This window comes from Neopsephotus bourkii, unplaced genomic scaffold, assembly GCF_033783945.1.
Source record: "Neopsephotus bourkii isolate Nb327-2 ecotype Australia unplaced genomic scaffold, CSIRO-AGI_Nbou_v1 NB_1120, whole genome shotgun sequence".
NCBI lineage: Eukaryota > Metazoa > Chordata > Aves > Psittaciformes > Psittacidae > Neopsephotus > Neopsephotus bourkii.
The window spans coordinates 2812081-2837864 of record NW_026901606.1 but is presented as its reverse complement, the minus strand read 5'-3'; the positions used below and the strand labels follow the sequence as shown (position 1 = coordinate 2837864).

Below are 25784 nucleotides of genomic sequence, written 5' to 3'. Positions count from 1 at the left end.
ACTTGCCTTTCATTAATTTAATTTTCCCAATTGTAAGCAGGTTAGGAAAATAAGTGAATGCAAAGGAGGATCACTGCCAGGATAGGTCAAATTTTAGGACTTTCACTCTTGATCTGTCACTTAAAAAAACTCTAAACAACAGAGAACAAACCCACCACCCTATAATTCTGTGAAAACATTACAGTGTCGTAAGTTAACAGTGTAAACGTTTACTTAAATAGTTTTGTAAAAGCTTGTCACTGACCCAATGTGATAAATAATCAAGGCTGGATTAATTCAAAAACTGTATGAAGCCATAGGTCATAAGAAGTTTATGTGAAGAAAACAAAGCTGTAGTCTCAGGCACTTGCACTGTGGAGCTTGCTACTTGCAGGATCTCGCTCTTACAAAGTTTTGACTGGATTTTGTCATACACACAACTGGGGAGTGCTTCTAAAGCATTAGCACCAGCACTTTAGTCAGGATTAAGTGTTGCTTGTGCCAAACTGTCTTCCTATTTTCAACAGTTTTCCTAACTTAATTTGGCAGTTAGGAAGACATACTGGGCGTACTGTATAGCTGTTGCCATGCAGAAGAGATGAAATTAAGAGAAATGAGTTGTTGGGTTTACTTTAAGGTTTGCATTGTAGCTGATCTGATTAAATTAGGTGTAAAACTACTGATACTAAACCAGGGATTTGTTCTGTAGAAAAAGCGAGTCTGAGAACAAGTGAGTCTGACTCAGTATCTGCTGGGAATGTCACCAGCAAAGAGCCTGGAAGGGAGTGGAATGAAATGTTCTCTTTCTCCTGGAGGGATGCTGAAATGGACCCTATCTTAGAGCAGTTAGACAGGTGTAATTCCTGAGCTTAGGAAAACCAGCTACATTTGTTTTAAATGGTTTTAATTTGCTTTAAAAAGAAAATGCACTGGCTTTGTATATATCTGTCCAAGTTTCACAAGCACAGAGAGGCTCTACTGTAGAGTGCAGTACCCTGCCCTGCTGTAGGTAATTTCAACAGAGTACTAACTGTGGTTAGTTATGCAGTTTTCTGTATGTGAACAAGCACAGTTGCTTCTCCTATAGAGAAGCAGAAAGGTGTGTGCTTTTCAATAGTTGAAAAATACAGACATACAGTAGCATTTCAGCTCCTTCTAAAGGGAATATAAACTTTTCTTTTTTCTGTAACAATAATTGTCTAAGTCCTTAAGTATTATAGATGGTTTTTTCTCATAGGTTTATTTGATAGGGAGGTTGGAAGACTTGGTGCTAGGAATACACGTTCTTTCAAATGCTCTCTTAAAAAGCAAATTGAAGAAGACTGTCTACTCCTTTTCCCTCTACCCCAAAGAGCGATTTATTTATGGGAAAACAAACATGTCAGTGTTTCACTGTGGACTGTATCACCACTTGATGTTTTATGTGCCTCAATTGTTGTGTTTTCAGATTGTAAGCCCCAAGAGGCAGGGACCATGTCTTCTTTTGTTTGTACAGCACTGAGCCTACTGTCAGCACTCTATAAATAACAAGTAATTGCAGTGTTATGCACCCATGTATTTTGAAAGCTTGGGTCTGCTCCCATTGAAGTCCAAGGAAATTTTCCCCTCTTTCTTCAGGGACAAAGGATACTTACTGTATTAGCTGGCTGAATTAGTTTTACTTTTTTTTTTCTTTTTTTGGAGGGGGGGGTGGGTGAGATGGAGATGTTAGGGGTATTTGTGTGAGGAAAATAGACTAAAAACTATAATGGATCCTTTTCAGCCAAGGTGCTTTATAATATGAAGCTGTATTTTGGTTATGTTAAATGGGTATATAGGAGGTGTTGTGAATTAAAAATACTGTTTCAAAAGATGATAACCAGTTTTCCAAAGCTAACAACTTAGCTTATTAATGTGATAGTAAAATAAGAAATTAAACTGCTACCAACTATGGAAAATTGTAATGAGAATGGAAAATTTCATCATTCTACTCAGTAGACACAAAGGTTTTTCTGAGTGCAGAGAATACTAGAACAAGAATGGGAAACCTGTTTTGAGCTACCATGTAATCTGAAAGGCACACCATTTTTTTTAATATATGTGAAACATACTTTAATGCTGAGACCTTGTGTGTTAAGGTTCTGCCTGAAGTGAAGTTTTACGGCCAATTTATAAGGTCTTGCAAACAGGAGTTTACAGTGGAAACAGTGACTCTTACCTTAATTGTAGCAATGTCAATAGCATTGCTGTAATGAGCATCTGGCTACATTCCATCTGTTGACCACACCAATGGGTTTTGTGCATCATAAAAGAAGTGTTTCCCCTCCATATTTGATTTTCCACGTCAATCCCTCCTACGCACTCCAACTCTCTCAGTTTATTGGAATCCCAACATGTGAGCTGTGTGAGGGAGATGCATGTTTGGTCATTTGATAGAGGCCTTGTTGAATGATTTTTTAGCTGTATGACTTGCCCTCATTGCTTCCTCACTGCCATCTAAGCCACACTGGACAGACATGGTTGATTAGCCTGTCAGCTGTCTGTGGCATATTAGGTTATGGATTTGGAGAGAGGAAGCAGCACCATGCTATAAATGCATGAGGTTTGCAGCAGGAGAGCATGAGACAAGGCCAAAAAAATTAATTTCATCTTTAGAACGAGACTTGGCAGATGTAGTTACTGGCATGTGTTTGGGGGAAGCTTATATCTGCATTTATACAAGGGAGAAGTTATGAATTTAAAAATGTTACCAAAACAGAACTGCATAATTTTAAATGAATGCTGGGCAATTTCAGTTCTAAGTCACTTTATTAGTTTTTTTCAGTCAAAGAAAGAATTGAATAAATACACCTACTAAAAGAGGTAAAGAATTTGGAATAAAATCTTTTGTTTGAAATAGAAGCAAATGTTGCCCAGATGTGCATGCAAGGTTTCACAGCAGTACATACAGGTGCTCTTGCTCAGTAGAAGGTAAGTCTATTGCTAGAACTTTTAATAGGTGATCTGGTCTCTTCCAGTATCAGTGGCTCTTCCATGTCCACCAGGGTAAGAAGCTATGAATATCCGAAGTTTTTAATACAGTGACAAACTTAACACTTTCAACTTGTCAATATTTTGGGCCTGGTACATTTATTATTCCAGTAACAGGGATGCCCTATCCTGGTTTTGGCAGCATTCAATCTGCACGGCTGTCCAGGTCATAGTATCAGAGTTTCCCTAGCTCTGCTTTAATTTCTCCTATGTCTCAGTCCTGTGCTGGTTTTTCTGCTCCTCTGTCGTGTATGTACACTCAAAATGCTGGTCACTGAAACACCTCTCCATTTTTCCAATACACATGATTGATTTTTTTGCATATTTTGGAGACTGCCCCAAAGCTTTCCTAGATCTAAAACGTCAGACAATCTTCAGGTCACCAGGTTTGATAATATGTTGCCCAAGCACCTTCTATTAACTTATGTGTCAGATTTTCATAGGAAGATCTTGAGCCCTTTAGAAAACCTAATGGTGACATTTCTGAAGATAATGCATGTGTGACATTTGTGTTATATATGTAGTGGTTGCTATTTTTAAACTATCAGCGTATCAGTTTTGGTCTCCAGCTTCTGGTATAATTAGTACAAAACATGTTATGAATATCTTTTATCAACACATTTAGCCTAATTAGATTTCTCAAAGGTAGTCTTTAGGTTTTGGAAATACATTATGCATAAAAATATTACTGTAGTTTTGTTCTCAAGGAACATTGTGCTCCATCTTCATACATGCTTGCTTTTGGTAGAGCATCTGCTATTAATTAGACTAATTTAGGCCTGCCTCATTCTGGTTTTCACATATTCAATAAAAAATAGGCTTTCTACCAGGGAGACCCAATATTCCAGGACACAATGTCTGTCATTTGTCCTTGGCTGCATCAGGAAGTCCAACCATTATTGCTAGTATAATCTACTTGTTCCTTCAATAACTTCAGACTTCCTGTTGTGTTTGCTCCAGGTGAGGGGGAGCTATGTTCAAATCTATAAATTCACTGTGCCACCCTTTAAATCACTAATAATTATCTTATTAGTGCTATCCTTTAAAGCCTATTAACTTCTGTCTCACAAAAGAGGGGCAAGTAGCAAGCAAAGCTGAAAAATACTAATTCAAATCAGGGCTGTATCTACCTCTTCATCTTACCTTTATTTCTTTTTATTTTTATAAGTTGTGAAATTCTGGACAAAAGATATCCATACTGTGAATAGCACCATGGGACTTAAGTCCTTGAACAATAGGTACAATTGTAATAGAAATCAATAATTCTGAATGTTCTGATCAGTGTGATTCTGAATTTTCACTTTCAGTAAATGACAGGACGTCACAAATCAGGAAATATGCACTTAGGGAAGAATAGTAGTTCTTGAGCATTCCTGCAGAGAGGAAATTTTGCCCCACAATTTGTTAGGATTGTGACAGCCTTTGGAGAGGTGGGAGAGCTGCATGCTCACCGTTATGGCCTTTGCATTCTCTTTCTCTTAAGTAGGTGATTTCCCACCTTCTTTAGAAAATTTCAGTTACTATTAATTTTGACTGCCTGGGGCAAATAGATAATCTGAATATCTCTTCCAGAAGCCATCAATACCTGATACAATTCACTTTTTGTGTAGAGGTGTAGAAATGGCAATATTTCTAAAAGTGTAAATTGCTAGGATTGATATGTAGGTTTGCTTTTAAGGCTTTTTGTCTCTGAAAGATACTTTTTTGTTGTTCATAGTAAAAAGATCTGTGAGCAAACACTAAATGTTTGCTCACAACAGAAAATAAGAGAGTCTTTGTCTGATAAACCTTAGCAGGAGTAGTAATTTTTGAAATTACTAGAGGGATACTGTCATCATAGCTGTCATTATTTACACAGACAGTGATGAATAATGCCTCTTAGTAAAGGCAGCAGCTCAATGAGAAATGTGAAGAAAGGGAAGGGCTATTGAAACAAGAGGCTGAGCTCAGCTGAGATCCACAACTACTACGTACTTTATAGATGTAACAGAGCTATTAATGGGTAGTTTACATTACTGAACATGTTACTGACTCCTGGATCATTTTGTGCCTCCCCTAGTGATGTCTCCCATGGAGTTTTTGATGTGGGAAAAGCCTCCAAAATTTAGTAGTGGAAAAGATTTTTTTGTTTGTTTCAATTTGTTACTGTGTCTGCCTCATAAATGATGATGATGTCTTTGAGAATATAGGGAGCTAGGCAGATATGGCAAGAGTGCAAGTGATTGAGAAAGTTAGTGCCCGTAAGTGTTCCAATGATCCTACCTGATTATTTGCTTTATAAAGCATTCTGTGATTGTTGCTTTTCCTTTCGCCCTATACTTCCAAAGAAAAAAAAAGATAAACAATCCAAAAACCAAAACCCTAATAAAAAAGTATTCTGAGCCAATGATCAAAGCCAAAAATGGATGAAGACGTAGATCTAATATGCATCATATTGGTCTATGTTTTGTGTGTTTAGAGAGACTTAAAACCACAGTATTGTGTGTGGTGCAATATGGTGGCTCTTATTTTCTTTGTTTTAAACAAATGTGGCATTGTACTGTATATATGATGTTTGTATACTTACCATAACATACCTCAGTCAAATATCTTTGTTTGCTCTTCATGGCATAGCAATACAAAGTTGTGTTGTTTATTTATTTGCTTATTTTCCTTGATATATGCGGACAAGATAAGTATCCAAAGCATCAAAGACTTAAAAGATGCTCGTTTTCATAGCCAAAGGTTTTAGAGTCTTTGAGGACAGGGTTGTTGTATCTGTTGGAAGAACAGTAAAGAAGTTATTTCATTAGAGCCAAGATGTTTTTTCAAATGCTCCTAATTAAATTGAGTCTAAAAAGAAGCTAGAAAATTAGTATCAAGGGTGACTATTTCAATATTAGAAGATGCTAGCTTGCAAGATTCATAATTAGGAATGTGATTCACAACTATAGCTATACCTTTAACCCACACACTGTCATAATTCAGATAATAAGGAGTGCATAACAAGGGCATGCATTTATTGTATTTTACTTTATAATAGTATTTTCCATATGAGTATTGCTATATCTGACTTAATCTGTTAAGTTTTAATGCATTTAATAATTTCAAGTATTTCATCACATCAATCAGAAATCCATACTCTTCTTATTCAGTTTTATTCTCAACCCTTCAAGTTGTTTCTTCATGTATTTATCCTGATCATTTGAAATACAGCAGCAGTAAATTGGGATTTAGTTGTACTTGAAATAACTCTCAAAGGTTCCATTTTGTCTAATTTTATGTCATGAGGAAAAACAAACAAAAATTACGATTCATGTCTCTGGTTTATTTTTCATCTCTTCTCAAGTAAGTGTATAGGTCAAATAATGGATAAAAGAAACAACATTTTTTGTAGTTCTGAACTAATGCACCTAACCTAGAAGATTCTATCTTTTATCACTTTTATGGTAAGCCCTATGCTCTCTCAATTTTTACCACTTTAACAGCCTGGTACCTCTTTTGTCCCACATCTACATACAGTTGTATTTTTTAATTTTTTTTCTTTGTTTCAATCTACTTTTTGATATTTCCATTTTCTCAGATAACTCATATGGCAGTATGTGACAAGCTGAAAAGGTTGTCAAAGATAGTGACAAAGGGCAAAGATAGTGACAATATGACTGGTTGTTAACTTGAGGAATGGCACATAAATATCTGGATCTTGGAATGAGGCATGGCTAGTAGAAATAATTTTAATGAAGTAAGCCTATTAAAAATGGAGGAAAAGAACGACTTGTAGCAAGGGAAGCCTCATAGATACGGGGCTTTTTCCAGTGATATTTTGCAAAATGAGAGCAGGAATAGAGAAAGTGGAAATTAGAAATACGACTTTGCAGGAGGCATAAGTAAAAGGAGTCTGCTGAGTGAAAAGTGTAAAGCAAGCAAAACTAACAGTTGTGACTGTAGAGAAAAACGGGATGAAGTGCTTAGAAGCACTGTCATAACATTCAGGGATTGAAAATTGCAAATAGCCCATTAGGATGACTGGAAACTTATGATGGAACTAATTATAATCTATATTTCACACCAGAAAAGCTCACAGGGCAGATAAGAGAGAAATTTGTATCAGGGAAGACAAACATCAGAAAATAGTGGTGGATTCTGTCATTCTGAAACCTTCATTTTAAGATGCAGTGTTCCAGCTAAACAAAACATTCTGGATCTGTTGAAGGAATCCCTTGAAGATGTATTTTGCATAATGTCATGAAGGGACTTTGGCATTATCAGTATTTTCTCATGGCTTTAACCACGAAGGGAATAATACAAAGCAAATTACCTGGAGAAGTGTTAAGAATTTCATTATAAAGTAAGGAAGATTTAAGTTGCTCACCTGCACGCTGCCGTCCTCCAAGAGCTTTGTCTGTAAGGTGATGCTCAAATGCATACTCAATATTTAGCTTTCACACACTTTTTCATGCTGTCATTAATAGTAAATATAGTGGAACTGTGACTAATTCTACAGTTGTGGCTAATTCTAATTTTGTTTATAATCAGCAGGTGATCTAAAAAGATTTGGAACACTGTTTAAATGACTGTTGCAATGCCCTCAATCCCTTTTTTGCCTTAGAAGGTATAAACCTAAAAGGAGAACACTCTCTGTGATACAGCAGAAAGGGGAGAGAAGTGAGAAGAAAACATAGTTGCTAGTTTGCAGCTCTGTAGTGGGAGGTAAATCAGTGTCTAATACAGTGTGTTCCAAAAGGAAAAGAAGGAGCAGGGAAAGCCCAACAACCACATTTTGATGTGATCTCAGATACTTGGAGATACAGGGGAAGGCATCTGCACAGGCATGACAGTGGGGAAGGTGATTGACGTACAGCCTTGTTTTCTTCAGGTAGGCCCCTCTACAAATTTTGTGGCATAATTTCTATCCCAGAATTAAAAAACAGTTGAATGCATCCCTAGTCAGCAGATAAATGTGTGTAATGAAAGAGCTGTCATGCTGTAGTACTTCATTTGGTCTCTACTAGTGTGAAAGAGGTAATAATTGCTCTTAATGTTTTCCAAGATGACAACCAAGGGGGTGGAAAATGCTTCTTTGTCTGTTAATGTGCTTAACTAGCTTTCAATGAAGTTGCCTATCACAGTTCATTGCCCCTTGAATGTTTTTCAGGACCTAAAGTGGCTGGTTTAGTGACTAGCAGTAATGTATCAGTGCAGATCAGCAGCAGATAATTTTGTCTGATCTTGTTTGATTTTATGGGTCTCCTAAAAACTTTGTTTCCACATACCTAGCAGCTTAAAGGACAGACATATGATTTCAAGCTGCTAAACTTCAAGGACTGTTGTACAAGGCGCAGGAATGCATGGTGAAGGAAAAAAGGGGTGGAATTAATGCTGGGAAAGAATTTGACTCTGGCTTATACTCTGTTGCCTTTCATTTTTAGACATGTCTGCACCGAGTATTATACATTTCTGCATGTGTTTGTGGTCCAAAAAACCAGAAATGAGATGACTAAATTTTAATAAAATATTTTCTGGTGTATATATTTCATGTTCCTCAAAAAGGAAAAGAGAAAGTTCTTTACAATTCTAAAGATAACTGAACATCTACAGCTAAGGGATTCTTGAAGTTGTTATTATTTAAAAATAATCTTAGTGGAAATAAAGATGGACCTTTCAAAAGTTTAATTAATGTATAATTTCAGTGGAACAGTGTATCCTGGACTTAGCTGGAGTTTCAGACTGTGTTGGTCTTAAGGTGAAAATGAAGTGATTAAAACGGGTTTGAGCTTTTTACCTTTGAAATAAAAAAAGTAACAAAACCAAAAAAGTAAACAAGGCTTTTTCATGTTCCTTAGTTCATACAGTAAAAAAGATTAAAAAAAAAAAAAGAAAAAAGCCAATGTCTTCTACTAATTCTTTTTACAAAAATGAAATTCTGATGCAGAAATTAATGGGCTAAAAGTCTAACTAAATTATCCTCCGTACACCATCATCCTTGAGAATGAACAATTTTGAATTTTATATGAGGCATTAATTTAATGAGGTGGAATTTTCATAACATTCCCATAAAATTAATTATACAGTGTCTTAGGAAAAGAACAGTTATTCCCAAGAGCCCAAGGAAGATAAAAGGTATCTGTATTCCTATGGATGGGCCTTGCCCTAAAGAATAAGGCAGACAACTTGCTGAGTTCAACAGATATAGACAGCCATTTTTTTTTCTCAGCAAAAAAGTCTGATTTTAAAGTATCTTTTATTTTAATTCTATAATTCTGTGTTAAAAACCGACAAATCTTATATTTCAAATGGCTGTGATTGCTGTCATGTCTTCTACTTAGTTGGGTTTGATCCTTTTATAGTAAGCATTCATATTCAGTAAAGTAAATAATAGCAGGTGACCATTACTTTAATTTTAGACAGGATTAAGTTGAATCAAATTTAATGGTGGGGTGTCTGTAGAAGGAGCCAAAATACTCTAACAGAGATCTATCGGTTTTAAGCAGGGATCACAGGGTCTCACTTTTATGTGCCTAAGAGCTTGATGTATTTATGGAGTGTAGGATAGTGGATAGTTTCCTTTTTTTTTTTTTTACAGTTAGACAAGGTATTACTGGTATGAGCAGGTATTTCATATATGCAGAATAGGAAGTACTGCTAATACAGTTAATAATCCAGCTAACAGAAGAAGAAAAAAAAAGGAAATGCTTTAAGGGCCCTCATGGTACACTGTGGTATTAAACTATGGACTCAAAATAAAATCGTACAATTTGGGTGTGATGTCAGTGGCCAATTATTTGACTGGGTAGCAATATTGACAGTGATATCACACCTATGAAAACTGGAATTCATCCAGCTGGGTTTGAAGGTGTGATCTACAATCCATCAATGTCAGTTGAAAGTCAACCATTACCTTTTACATCAAACTATAAAAGCAGGTTTTACCTTGACTGCTGAAGCGTAAGGGTGTTGTTCAAGCAGCCCATTCTTTTTAGTTATTATGTATATAGTTTAAGCATTATGCTCCTCTGGGACACCTTTGATTGCACCTTGAATCTTAACCAGTATCTGCTGGTAATTGCAACAAATAATGTTTTTGCTTTTTAAGAAATTTAAACTTGTAAGTAGGAACTATTATATTTCTATTTCAAGAAAGTACAAAGGTTTTATGACCTGTTCGTAAGTTACTTTGTATTGCATTGACCTCATTTCTAACTAATTGTGCCCCTAACATCATTTTGAAAAGTAGTATTTTACACAATTTTAAAAGTAAAATACAATTCTCAGTTGAATGAGATAGCTTTAAATGCATTTAGTCAGCTCTAACCAGCAACATTCTCTCTGGCAATACTGTAGCTTTCAAATGTTATATATCCTTTTCCCTTCTTCTGAAACTTTATGCATGCAACAATTTTTTACTCTTATCATGCTGGAGGGATTCTTCTGTCCTTAGCAAAATGATATCAATATATGAACATTTATATCAACACCTGGAAAATATATCAAATATATCAACATATAATTTTTTGTTTAAATAACTTTTACAGTATTAACTTGCTCTGCTGGGTTTTTTAATGCAGTTTTTCAGCTGTTTTATGTATCTTTTTAATTTTTAATTACAACACTTCAGGATTCCGGTTCTTGCTGTGACAGCAAAAATAAACATATCAATTGGGTTATTACAATGAAGCAGTAGTATGGGTTTATTTATCCATTATATAGTTGCAGTTTAGAGACCTGCCTAGTGTTCTTTCTTCTTTTAAAGGTTGTCTGACCTTTCCCATAAAAAAAAATAAAAAAATTTCTTTCTTTTACCTGATAATTTTATAAAATTACTTGGAATATGAGCCAAGTGAGGTATCTGTCTCAAGTGTTTATATTCTGCACAAATGGTTCCATGTGCTTAGCTGAAAAGGCTCAGCTATTTCCAAGAGAGAGAATAGATGGGGAAACAAACTGTAAACAATACAAGTGGCAACTTCTTTGAAAGGATTTAGTGATCCAATTGCTTCAAGATGGTGTCCTGAGTTTTAGCAGTTCAATAGCATGTATTCATGGATATGCATTTTGTTGTCCAAGTAAATGTTTGTTAAAATTGGTTAATTTAAAAGAATCTCACTTTCCACAAGATCATTAGGGTTTAGCAACTAGGAGACCATCTGCATCATCAGTTCTGGGGCTGAGAAAGATTTCCCTTATTTACGGTTTGGATCAGCTTCTGTCGTGTCAGGTCCAGAACTGAAGCTGAGAAATTGTTCCTCCTGTATCTTCTGAGTCATTTTCCAGTCTATAGCTGTGATTTTTCTCAGTGGGTTGATTTTGAGGGGGAAGAATAAGATCCAGAGAGGACTAAAACTGATGAAAGACTTGAAGCGAGAGGAAAGAGTTTGGGAGTGTAACTGAATAGGAAAGAAAGGGTAAATCAGCTGTAGAGGTAAGGTAGAGCTAAAGGTAGCTGTGCAAACAGGCCAGAATAATGGTTGGTGGTTCAGAGACATGAAGAAAAATTGGGACTTCTAAACTGTAAAGCAGATCATAAGATGGGAATTGGTGGGCAAAGTACAGGTCAGAGTACATCAATGAAATGACTGAATACAGAAGATTGAGGGGAAATGAGAACTGGCTGAGCAAAATCCCTAATGGTGGTAACTGAAGAGAGTCAAGAGATTAGGATAACTTCAAGTCATCCAATCATTTGGATACTCAGGTAAACAAATCCAATAATGTCATAATAAATAATGCTGTAGAAAAGCCTGAAGTGAAATCAACAATTTTGTTTTGACAGTAGTGTTTGAATGGAATTCAATTAATGAAGCTTAAAGATAAGATGTATCAAAAAATGTTGGCTAGTTGGTCATGGGCAAGGGCCTGACATTCATTCTGTGTCCTGATTGAGGAAGGAGTCCTGGGGAGAAACAAAACATGCAGAGTTAAGGTTTGTATCATAACTAATATCTAGGAAGTGGCAAAACTCATACTGAACAGGTAATCTTAATTCTGGAACTTTTTACATTTTGCTTGTTTGGACTTTTAAGCTGGTGATGTTGATGGAAGGTTTTTTTTCTGTGTGTGGAATACACTTTAAGTAGATTGTATGCAAGGTGCTAGGTAAACTTCTGGAAATTTATTGTGTAAATTAAAAAAAAATAAATTGTTGATACGTGTCTAGGGTTTAATCACATTAAGCTGGATGACAGAAGGATCAGCTTCTCAATATCGTTTTCATCAGTGAAATACCTGCTTGTTCAACACTAGAAGAGGTTGAATATACAGCAAGCGATTTGCTAAATAACAGTAGCTTTAATGTGAGTTTTGGTGTTTTATCAGGTACTGGAACAGGCTTCCCAGGGAAGTGGTGGAATCACCATCCCAGACACTTTTGGAAGTGTTCCAAAACCATGTAGTTGATTCTGTGATTTTGTCTTCAGTATGTATACATATATCAGTCATAAACAAGAAGATTTATGTTAGCTACAAGGAAGAAGTTCTTTACTGTGAGGGTGGTGAGGCACTGGCACAGCTTGCCCAGAGAAGCTGTGGATGCCCCATCCCTGGCAATGTTCAAGGTCGGGTTGGATGGGGCTTGGATCAACCTGGTCTAGTGGAAGGTGTCCCTGCCTGTGTCAGGGTTTTGGAACTGGGTGAGCTTTAAGGTCTTTTCTACCTAAACCATTCTATGATTGTATGATTTTATTCTGATAAAACAGGTTTTTTCGAGGGACCTGAATAGCTCAACAGCTTTTACTACAAGGCCTAAGTGTGTCAACATTGACAGATAGTTCTGGCATATTTTTTTTAATCTACAAGATAAAATCTTGAACTCAAAAAAGCGAAGTAAATAAAATAAGTAGGCTTAAAGGGACAGCTGTGTGCTTTTATAAAGAGAAAGAGTAACAAAGAATACATCAAAAAGCCAAGGATGATGTGTTTCAAATCAACCTTCATACATATGACAGTTCTTTGTTTAGGATTTTCTCATAAAGTAGAATAATTTGAAGGTGGAATAGAGTACTTCCAGAATATTTGGCTTGTCTTCCAGGCAAGATTTTAGGGCAATGGAAGTATTTAATTGACCTATATATGTAGAATTTATTGTCCAAAAAGGCAAGTTTCATGCATCAGCAGCATTTACAAAACAATAGTTGTCAGACTCCATGATGAGGTTTTTATTTGACAGGATCTGGTCAGAAAGTTAGTATTCAGAGTAAACATTAAGTGAAATGAAATGAAATAATACCATTCTGTGAGTCTGGTGCAGAAGTCTGAAGTTTACTGTAACCAGGAACTACAGCTTGTGTTGCTAGAAAGTTAGAGGGTGCCTGGTTATTCTGAAAACTGATGCTGATAGGCTTACCCTTAATTTGGGAATTTTTCTGTCTGTTCACTTTTTCATGTCATCGGTGCAGTATTATGTATGTTGCAAGCTATTTTGTAAGAAAGCTTGTATGTGCATTCTCTAGGCAGAGCTTCCCCTTCAACTAGTTTATTAATAGAAGTGCCCTTCTTAAGATTGTCTTATCAACAATTACTATTTTTTTTTTCTGAATGAGATTAGCATTCATCCTAGTGTAAAACGCAAAAGTTTATCTTAATGATCAAGTGTAACTCTGAAGTTGTAATCAGCAAATGTGTCGATTTCAGCAAAAGTTGAGAAAATCTTATTGTTTTCCTCTTCATGTTATTATTGACACAGGCTGTGAAGCACCTATTATTAAGACAAGGCTATGTGCATTTATCTAAATATTTTATTGTTAAAGCCAGCAGTTGATTAGATGCTGCATAAGCAATAGCTGACAGTACGCTACCACCTGGGTATATTGTTCTGGACACTCAATGAGGGGAAAAAAATCACAGAGGTTGAGTTTGGATTCTATAAAAAAAGTTAATGATTTTTTTTTTTTACTGTATTTTTTTTAAAAATCTCTATTTTCAAGTTTGTGTTTTTTTAATTTTTTTTTTTGTTTTCTTAAGGATTTAAATGTAAAGATCTGTTTAAATAAAGAAGGCTTTTAGTGGAAGAATAAAAGAATAATCTAATGCCACCTAAAAAAGCTTCAAAGTCAGTCTGTCAGGTTCTTTCTGGCAAAGCGGTCTCGCATTATCTTTTAATGTTGAAATCAGTTCAAGTCAGTGAAATTTCTTTAATGAACTTTAGGGCACATCTTCAAAGAAACCTGCAATTGAACCTGTGGAAAGGCCAATGCCTTTGAACTGTGGAAAAGAAGTTTATCCTAGATTAGCTTGATCTTTTAGTTTACTCTGCCTTCTAATCTAGTAACAAAGATCTAAGCTTTAAGAATACCCCTGAACTGCAGTGACAACCTAAAAGTAGTGTATTGTTATGGATAAATTCAGTACTTCCCTTAGGTACTGGGATTTTTAACTTGGAGGGTTAGCCAAGTTGTTTATTTTGCACCATGAACATGTACATTCTGGGTCTCCCTGAGCACTAAATTTTTGCTATCTTGTAAATTGAAAATTTTAGTTAATTTTTGTTTCCATTTCCTTAACATTTCACTGTACTTGCATCACATTCAGTCTTTCATCACACAAATGTGGAAAAATGTACCTTCAAATGTGAAAGAAATAACAAAATCTGAAACAAATTATGAGTGATGGATAAAGGAAATGCAGAACTGTATGGAAAGAAGTACATAAACACGTAGGCTCTGACGCACATAAGTCTGATTTGAAGGACACTTCATTTTTAGTTTGAACTTCTGCTTTTAAATTTTACTGTAATCTGATACAACATTTGGTTTGGTGAGTACTTGAGGAATTTTTGGTGTTAACAGTATTCTTTTCTATAGAAATTCCTTTGGATTTCAGATTTTGTACTCTGTCCAGGTTACAATAAGAAAAACATGGAAGAGATATTTTTAATAGAAAAGCAACACTTGGTGGTTTGCAGCTGGCAAACACAATGCCTTTACTGCTGCTTTTATTTTAATAAGTGGAACAGGTCAATTCAGTATCAGCTGATTTTGTTCCTTCTCTGGTCAAAGAGAAATTACAGATCTAGCAAAAAAATTGTGACCGCTAGTTTCTTCCTTTCAGTTACTCTGTGAAATATCTTTTAATAATCATCTAATTTTGTGGAATCAGGTATGTCAAGAAGAGTTATCACTCTAGCAAATGAAAGTATGCCTTTTATCTATAAAGATTGATTCCATAAGTGACATTATTTGATGCCTACTTTTAATTATTAGTTACTAAGAAATTAACTCAGAACTGTGCAAAAGTTCAGAAAACCAGATTTAGGGTTTTGAAAATGAAAATCTCATTCATAAGGGGTCAAAAAGAAAATAATAGTCATAAAACTATTTTTGAAGAAGGAAATATAGAAGAGAACAATATAAAATATAGTTGAAGGACCAGAGAATAATTGAAAACTGAAATTATATATTTATCAAGGATTAAAAAATAAATGATGCTATATTTTCCTATATTATATTATATTTTGTAGTTAAATCCTTGACCTATCAAAGTCAAAGGGAATTTCAGAACCGATGTGATTGGCACTATTTCACCATTTCATCTGTGAGAAGCAGTTTCTGCTTTTTATTATTATTTCAAAATGGTATCCTTTCTTCTGTCACTCCAGTTTCCTCAGGATTTATAATCTTTTGCTTCAAAAGGAAAACTTTTTCCTGGTATATACTGTATAGTTGAAACCAATTGCCATGCAAAAGGCTCACTGACCTAATGGTCTGATTTGAGCAGAGCAGACGTTTTGAATCTGGACTTTCTTAGTTATTGAGGGTATAGGATTTTGAATGCTTTTATCCTTTTATTGGTGAATTCACTAAAGTGCATGCAGACAGAGAATGTTAAAGCAGCAGTCAGATAAACTTGTTAAAGCAGTGGGAGTTTTTCCTTTCTTTCTACGTGACTTTATCATCACAGTGGAGTTAAAAGGCAATTAGCCCTTCAGCTCTTTTCTGGCCAATTTATTGGCATTTTACACACAACTGTTGAATAGACAGTGCCATATTAAAAATTCCAATGAAGCTGGCCTGGGGATAACAGACTCTAAATTTCAGGTTAATGTAGGTTTCCTTGAGAGGAACTATTGCCAAAAAGCTCAAGTAAAATTATCTAAATACAGTGCCTATGCTGCATATACTCATAGTTGATGGAAAATTGTAGTAGTCTTGCTACATGCTGTGTTACATTTCCAGGGAAATATTTTTATAAAGAGTGTTTGATGAAAAAGTTTATTCCTCTAGTAATAACAGGCTACCCACTGTGTTACTTAAGGCAATGAACATAGTGAGTAGAACTAGACATTTTCATCATAATAACAACAATTATACTTGCTTTGCATTTCTGTAGTTTTCGTCTGAGGTCATTAAAACACTTTACGAACATGGATTACTTATTTCTTTCAGTGTATGAGAAAGTGCAGGACAGAGTATTATAGAAAAGTTTTCAGCAAATTCAGTAAAAAAATTTTATTGTTTTTTTTTTTAGTAATTGTAAAGGAAATATTGTGGGGTTTGTTCTCATTTCAATATCAATAGAAAATCAAACATATTTTTTGCAAGCCTTGCACCCCAAAATGTTAATAACCAAAACCTGATTAGAATGATTTTTCATCACTGAGGAGAACGAAATACAGACAAAACCCCCACAGACTCACTACTGGAGAGTAAATTGGAATTTTTGTAGCATTTCAGTTTTAATCTGCTCTTGCCAAAGAAAATGGGAGGGTTTTGATAGACTTGACTGAGACTATTATTGGGTCTTAATGATGCATTCAGTGCTTCTACAAAAACATTTATGTAATTAAATTTTGTAGTTGATTCTAATTTACTGATGGTAGAAAAGATAATGAGAAATCTATTGAGATCTGTGTGATTGAAAACCAGATGGTAAAACAGAGTAGATACGGTATTTTTAATCTGTCGTATGCACTGTTCAGACTCCTCCAAGTTGTAAGTCACCTAACTGTGAAATAAAGTAAACAGCTCCTTATAAGTCCAGCTGAGTCTTGGATCAGATCCATTTCAAAATGGGAGGAAAAGCCGGTAGGTTTAAAGAATAAAATGCATACTTTCACAGTTTTTTAGTTTATGTGGCCACTCTGGAGAGGGTTCTCAGGTTTTGTTCAGAATGATGGATTTATGCTTCAGTGTGTCTTAATAAACAAAGCAAACTAAAATGCTTTCATTTTCTCAGGTATATAAGCTAGCAGCACTTTCTTTCAGTGCACAACATTATAATTGGAAGTGATCACCAATAACCACAGGCTTATTTTTTTAGGTGGTGTATATCTGTACTTCAGCTCTCAATGTTAAGAGCTCAAACTTTGCTTCTGATGCTGATGAGCCATCATTGAAGTTGTCTGTAATTTTTGTCTCTTAATACAATAAATATACATTGCAAGTCAACCAAATGCTTTCATTAAATGGACATTATAGTTTAAATCAAAATTCTGGAAGTTAGGAAGTTCCAGATTCAAAGCAGCTTATATAGTTTTTATTTTAGTGCCCTTTTTGGTGCGTGTTACAGTGCTTTTCAGTTCTACAGCCATTTACTACCTTTTCTGTAGCACCTTACTGCTGTGACATGCTTGCTATTTATTATATTAAACTAACATACTTGAGTTCCATATTAAAAGGGACAGTGACTGTGGGAGAATCAGACAATAATGTTATTGGGCAAGTCAGCCCTATCTGTTCTCTTGCTACATATTTCTTACGTGCTAAAAATTGTGTAGACCAAAATACAGGTATTGTGTGAACTTGTGTATTTCAGTCATGATCTGTCACAGCTATATAGAGCATTCACAGTACCTCAGAGCAATGAAAACACTGCCATTAAGGTTGTAAAACTACCTGGTCCTCAGGAGCAAACTCAGTGGTTCTGAGTTTTAGTTTCTAATGGTTTTCAGTGTGGCCTAGGCAAAAGTCACATTTTAATATCTGCAAAATGAGGAAAATAAAACGTGAAATTGTATTTTATAGCGATGTCATGTTAAAATCTATACAACTGTTTGAAAAATGAAAAGGACTATAAAAAACAATGAACTTTACACGAGTAAACCTAATGCATTAGCACAAACGACCAAGACATCTGCAGCAAACAAAGACTTTTGAAACTGTGCCCAGTGTCTGTGCACCATCTTTTTCCACTCAGATAATAATACTCTTTTCGTATCACAAAGATACAGAAAGCGGTTTGTTAGTGTTCTAGAGATATCCAGATATGGTGGTGAGCATCACAGAGAAGCCCAGGAAATAAATAATAACATAGTTTCAGGGATATGCTTAACAAAGGCAGAATTTTTCAAACTTTGGTAGTATTGAAAGGCAACTTCAGTCTGTAAGAAACATTTAGCCTGGGAACAGAATGACAGTGAGATCCTAAAGTGAAAAATAACGTGTGATCATTAGTCAGGAATAACCATAATTTATAGACACCAGGGGGCAGAATTAAGGTTGAAAGGATAGCTATAAACCTGGCATTTCCAACCATCTAAAGGGCTATTTATGTTCAAACTCAAACACACTTCCAAATTTAAATATTTGAATGGTAGAGAGTTTGTTGCAAATACCATTCTAAGTTTATGGAAGCAGAAGTGTTTAAATACACTTGGAAGAGAAGTGTGATTGATCATATGTTAAAAATGTGAATCTAGCTAAAAGCTAATTTTAATTAGTTTCAGCTAATGTCTAACACATTATTGTTTGTGGATAAATTACTTCAGTTTTCTAAAGGAAAAACATCAAACAAATCCTTTCCTGAAAGTTAGAGCTCTTTTTCTTACTTTTTGAACTGCAGAAAATACTGCAGATAACTGCAGCTTTTTGTTTCCAACCTGACCTTCCACGTTCTGAAACTAATTTGCCATACTGCTTCTCAAAGTCTGCTCAAGGACTTCCTTTAGCAGAATAATGTGGTTCTTATTAAGTACATCCTATAAGACCCAGGAGGATTTCATGCAAAGAAAATAAGACCGAGACACAAATGGATTTCCATCCTCCAGTCAGATATATGATATTGATGACCAGGAAGTATATGAAGGATATTGTAAAGAAGACAAAGAAAAAGAATTAGAGCAAATGTCTGACAAATTGGCTGTCTTCATACATACAGATGACAAGTGGTCTATACAAGTAAGTAGAAGAGATGTAGGCATCAAGCCAAATAGTTATATAGTCAACAGGTCCCTTTAAATCACATGGTTATATGTAACCTCTTTTTAAAATAAGGCCTCACTTTAAATTACGTCATCATCCTCACTTAAAAGCCATGAAGTTTTACATGAAAACTGATAGTTTCTCTTAACTCCAAATGTTGTTTTTCATTGCTATGAATTTTATGTTTTTACCAGAATACACAAAATATTTCTGTTAATGTGGAACTTCTTTAGGAGATTCCCTAATTTTCAAGTAAGTTCAACAAATATAAATAATAGTGTAAACGGCAGCTTGCATTTCAAAGTCTATTTCTTCTAAAGTTTTTCTATCAGGTGACAAAGTATTTTCTCGTTAGGATGATTTGATTAAAAAAATGCTTTGAAATAGCTTGAATGCACTATCATCTCTATAAATGCATGATGTTCTGGTTCTAGTGTATCTTGCCTAATGTAGTTAAATACAGATTTCAGAGGTTTTACAAGGCAGATGGTTGATGAAAAAGATTTACACTCTATATGTGACTCAGTGCAAATGTAAATAAGTGAAAGGACTCTGGAACTATCACTATTTTTCGTTTCATTCTTCAACAACATGCAGAATTTGGCTACTCAGGATTCTAATATGATTTTCTTATTAATCTGTTTTAAACCATGAAATCTGATATTTTCACCATAACTAATCCATGAAATTTGTCAGCTTTGTGATTTGCACAAGCTCTCTTTATAAGGAGAACTTGTTTGAATCCTAAGGCATGGAATATTATTTCCCAGCATGCTTTTAATGCATCTTTACTAATAAGTGTAAACAAAATGTGCTCGTTGACTATATTGTTACTTCATGATCAGGAGGCAAAACATGAGGAATGTCCAAGAATATATTCCCCATAGCAGTGCATATGAGTCTTAAGCCATTAAGAAGAAAATAACCTATCATATCAGAGTTGGTAAGAATGGTTGTGATCATAAAGTTTACCTAAAATAATTGGATAACCTGCTTATAGATTAAAAACATATGTGATACTTATATGTCTTTGTGCTGTAGGCTTTGGAATTAATTGCTGTCAGCATAAAGCAGACCAAACAAAAATAGATTTGCATCAGTTCTTTGTAATGGGGGGAAAAAAAAGCTTGAATGACAGTGAGGATAATTCTATTTTGTGTTGGGGGGAGAAATGGCTATACAACATTCACATACTGGAGTGCAATTTACTATATATGGGCAAGAATAAAGATCCTTTATGTAAATGTAATAACATGCAAGTAATACCTTCAAAAATACCTCTTGTGTACAGAAAGTTAGTCTCCTCCAGCTGTCCTCTCTCACTTTGGGGAGGGGGGAGACATTTGGGGAAAAGCCAAAACGCAGATACTCACTAAGTATCCAATTTTTAGTTCAGCATGTCCTAATCAGCTTTTGCAGAGCTGCTCTGCTCTGTACCAAACGTGCTATAAATGTGCAATACATGCAGTACATGTAAATAAGTCACACTCCCTGTGGTGATGAGAACAAGATGACTACATATTTCAATAACTGCAGTATGCTGCAGGTAACAGAAAGTCAGCATTATCTAGTTGTTTCTCAGCTAGCAGGCGGCTAGAGCTGTATACTACGGCTGTCTGTATATCATTTCAAATTCCTGATCATACATGTTTATGAAAGTTCTCCAGAAGTTGTACACATGAACATCACGGACAACTTGTGTCATAATCCATAGACAGACAATACAGACATCATCTGTCATGTTCCCTCTCTCAATTATGTGATATGAGATGCCTGTTTTTTGATCAGATAATAGATGAACTTCTGGTCATGTGATGAGAAAGGTCTTAGGGAATACGGTCTTCACGTGTCCTTCTGCAAATGTCATGTTCTTATGTGGTTGCCCAAGCCCTGGCAGGGGAACTGTGTGCATTTGAGCTTGTGGTTGGCTTTTTCTCTGTCCTGCCTTAATCACTCTAGTTTAGGTCCTCAAAGGCACAACTGCCTCTTAAATTGATTTCTGAATGAAAACTGAACAGTTGATAACTGGAAAACAAATAAGGTTTAACCAAATGCCTGTGAGTTTCTAGAAAATATAAAGCCATTCCTTATGAAGAAGTGAATTCAAAACAGCTACTTACTAACCCTCATATTATGATTAATCTGAGTATCAAATAAAAGTAGCAGCTGGGGAGCTTAAAAAACAAAACAAAACTTGGGGAGGGTGGGGGATGGATGTTTCTACCTATAAACTTAAATTCTGTGGAATTTCTTGCTACATGATGCTGTGAGTTGCCAAAGTTTTACTGGTTCAAAAAGGGATTTGATGAATTCATGCGATTGGGGTGTCCATCACAGGCTATTAAATGCCAAGATACTGTTTGCAAAAAAGCTATTGAATACATTTTATTCTGGTTACTCAGAGCATAAGATGGAAAGTAACTGAAAAGTTAGCCTTTTTAAAAAAATTTTTTAAAATAGTGTGAGTGGAAAATAGATATTTAGAATGAAATTGTGACTTTATAAAATTCCATCAAATTAAAAATTAATAGAATTTATTGGTCCTTTTTTTTCAGTAAGTGCATCTTGTTTTGATACTCAATATGTCCCTTACAGGTGCCTTCAGAACCTTAAAACTTCTCTAACACTGCTGCTGTAGCATGCAATTTATAGATAATTAATAAGGTTACATAGATTCTGTTACTTGCTCATTCTAGATATCCTGTATATTTGGAGCTAATATTTTTATGTCTATTTAACCTAACATAGATTGAATTTCTCAGGACAGAATTGAAGCTGTGTTACACTACAAAAGTTTTTGGCGTTATCCATTTACTGAATTGTTAAGCAGATACTTTTGTGCTTTCTGCCTTTAGGCTCTTCCAAAATTACAGTCTTTATGTTATAAATGATTCTATTCTACACAGTTAACATGACATGTTCATATAAGACAAAATATTCTCCAGTGTAAATTAGGTCTACAGAATTTACCTAAACGTTTGTTGAGTATGAAAGTTCTACAGCAAGGCCTTTTCCTAATGCATACATTTATCAGCTAAAATCTTGATTGTTATGCCTGTATTATGTCACTCACGTCTGGAAAGAACAGCATCCTGCTGTTTGTGAAGCTGATCTCCTGCTGCTACTTAGCCACTTGTAGGATTCTATCCCAATTCCTCTAATCCACTCTGTTTCAATAGCACCATATTTGGACTCCTTCACAGATTCTTTTGCTGCTCTGTTTGGGATGCTCTATGAACTGAATTAGAATTGTAATGTTCCATTTAAAACAGAAGGAACGTTTTTGTTAAATGAGAGTATAAGGAATCTCCTCCTCTTTCTCAGATAGAATTTATACACAGGCACTATATTGTTTCCTTTAAATGTCCAGAAGTTTGGGGCACTATTTCAATATATTGCTCTATGTTATATAAATCATATCCAGTTATTTGAGGTTTATTATTGCAATAAGGCCTGCTACCATCTTAAATTGTTTCTTTCCCAGTGTAACTCCTCATTCAGAGTTCAGTGCTCTTTGTTTCCATTATGTCAAAGGTTTACTGATATCTATTTGAGCTCGTTTATGGAAGTTAGGCCTAATGAAAGCAGAGAACCAAAAGGACTCCGAAAATGGTGTTAGAAATGACATCAAACCAGGAAGTGTGCTGTAGATGTTGTTGCCTTACTTTCAACAAGTCAGCAAAGATTTGCATATGTATTCTGACACTAGCTATTTTCTGATCCTCACATAAAACAAGGTTTTGAAAAAACAAAGCTTGCTTGATATACTTATATATACATTGTCTGTTACTTTACTTCACAGCTAAGTCTGTTACCTTCAGTGGAACTATTTGCGGCTAAGATAGCAGTTGAAAACACAGGGTAGCAGACTGTCGTCCTTTCTAATGTAAAGCTCCTAGGCTTATAATTGGTTTAAGGATTGTTCTTTAGTGAATGGGATTTAGTTTACTGAAAAATAAAAATGTGGCTGAATTATGATGCTAATTTCACTCTATGAAAAGAAAGAAGTTCCTTGGATGCATTGTTATATTGCATGAGTTTCTGTTGCACGTTTTTAATACTTTTCAGTGCAGTATATATAGTTTACTGAAATGAAGAAAGAGAATAAAGACATTATCCAGGTGAAGCATATTTCAATAATTGCACAAAGTGTCTGTCACTTGTACCAAACTTCCCACACTGGAAAAGTTAGAATGGTTTTTAGAGCATGTACCGTTTGTTTTAGCTGTAGCTTTCTGCAGGCCAGAGTTCCCTCAGTGTGCTGGAATATCATCAGAAACCACTGGCACCAAGACCTGATGAGAATCATCATCTCATGGATGAGGTTAGGGATGCAAGTGGAAACTGGAAAAGACAATGGCTACAGCATTTTGATAATACATAAATTGCTATCAGGTTTTACAGCTAGGAATGGAACAGAGAAGATAATGAAGAAAAAAGACTTCAGAAAATGAAGGTGAAACAGGAAGAGAGGTAGAGAAGTATAGAAGGAAGCAAAGGAAATCATACTGAAGAAAAGAAAGTGGGACAAAGAAAAAAGTATTATATGGCCTCCTTGCTTGCATTTGGCAAATAGTGCGTATAAATGATTTGTTCACAAATGTGTTATTTCTAATGATAGAAACATGTAAGACAGGCAGACATTTAGAAGTTTCTATGAAAGAATATAGTTCATATAATACAAAATAAAGAGATTTGTAAACAATTTGTCAAGGCAATATCAACTTAAAGACTTGTGGTTCTGCTGCTCCTTCTCTGTACTTCAAAATTAATTGAAAGCCTCATTGTTTTGTTTGAACTGTGAAAGCTTCCAAGGTCAATGAGTGAGGTAATTGACCTGCTTGTTGTAGGACAAAAATATGTATGTTAAATTGCATAATTAGTTTTAATTACATAATTATGGCGTTTAATGTGTGGAGGTCAAAGGTTACTATTACATTTAGAAGTCATGGCAAGAAACACAAAAATAAGCAACACAGTTTAATTCTGTGTTTCTCTGGGTTTTAAAAAAACAAGGTCCACTGAGATCTATCCTTGACCTTGGATATTTGATGATTACAGCAAATAATATATTGCTGTTATATTTTTTGGAATCATAGAGACACCTTTGTAAATGACTAAGTGACTTTACGAAAGAGTTCATTTAGGTTTAGAGTACACAAAAGTTAATCAACAGTGGGAACTCAACTGACAGCAATTTAATCTGATTGGGTAAGGTAATTACATGATTACCAGGAGTGTTTATATATGGACAAGGATATTTTTATTGGAAAAAAAAAATGTAATTGCTTTCTTATTGAGAAGAGTAAAAACCAAACAAATTTGTTGTCACAGGTTAAGAGGACATCCTTCATTCCTTGAAATAGCTTCTTTTCATGTTTTAGGGACAAAATGGACTCATAATTCCTTTCACATTTGCACTGGGATTTTGTTATGAGTTCCTCTGTTTCTAAACTGGAAATAATAACATCATTAACTTGTTTTGTTTAAGAAACTCATTGCTTACACATTAAGTGGGTGATAGCTTAAGGATGTCATGATGCTTTTAATTCATGATCTCTCTTACGATGTGTAAATACTGTTGCTTAAGTACAGGTTGATTTCACCAAACCTAAACCTAAAGGTCCATTATACTAATGGATATTTCTGAGAAGGAGGGCATTATTTGTTTTTCTGTGATGGTAGATAAAAGGTGGTTTACCTAAATGCTAGAAGAAAAAGTCTCATTTTAGGTTCTCTGAATGGTCCTTTAGAAAATGCTCTTTCAGCCTATTGACAATGAAGGGAGTGTTTGAAGATGAATCTTCGTTGAGAAACATTAAGCTCTCTGGGTATTTCCCTGAAGTGCACTACAGGATAGAAGCCCATCTGACTAATAAATAGTGGCTTGCTCCAAAGCACTTTGTATGGTTGTGTTAGAGACAAAAAAATGAAATTGAAACTTATGAGAATAACTTGATATCTCATCAGTATCTATTGAACACATTCTGCCAATGGGAAATGGGTTACAATGCTTTAATGACTAAATGCTAAGGAATTAAACAGTTTATGAACTAAACGTTAAATAAGAAATAAATGAATTTTTGAAATTAACTATATAATTATGGGAAGAAGTTCTGTTATATATTCCGTGTTTTAAAAATTATTTGTTCTCCCTTTTGCTAACTTTTCCCTAAATAAGTTCTTTAGAAAAATTACAATTTTGAATTGTTTTTCTGAACCAGATGATCCAGTCACTGTTGGAGGCACATAGCCACGGCAAAATCTCATGCTGTACATTGATCACCTGTCCAACCTTTGCCTAGAGTGTGATCCCCAGTTCCTTCAAGAGATCCATCTTTACCTGTCTATAAAGAAGAAGAGGAGGAGGGAGACATCTGGGATATTCAAGTGTCAAAGTTTAACACCAGAGCAGGTTGAATCTCTGTTTATATTATTCTCTGTATATGTTGCTAGCATTGAGTTGGATATTTAGCTGAAGATTTTTTCAGTAAGTTTATAGTATGCTCTGAAGTTTTACCAGCGTTAAACCATTTTTATTTACACTTCTCACTTACCAAACTACACGCACATTTTTCATAGTTCCATGCAGTGAAATTGAATCCAAAGTCATTCTGGTATGTAGGAAGTTAGTTAATACTGAGCATGCTTGGCAGATTGGTCCTGTTTCTTGCACATGTGCTGACC

General features: G+C 35.0%; 1 protein-coding gene across 12 annotated transcripts in view; it reads left to right on the top strand.

The window, feature by feature from the left end:
- Window positions 1-25784, top strand: part of ERC2 (ELKS/RAB6-interacting/CAST family member 2) — a 490267-nt gene that overhangs the window by 404540 nt on the left and 59943 nt on the right. For 9 of the 12 annotated variants that reach the window (XR_009726824.1, XR_009726822.1, XR_009726820.1 and 6 more), the window contains one exon: window positions 25322-25512. The exons of 2 other annotated variants lie outside the window; for them this stretch is intronic. The gene's annotated coding sequence lies outside the window, so the exon portion shown is untranslated. Of the gene's footprint in view, window positions 1-25321; window positions 25513-25784 lie in introns of those variants that run through there. One more of the 12 variants, XM_061362416.1, reaches the window with a different exon arrangement.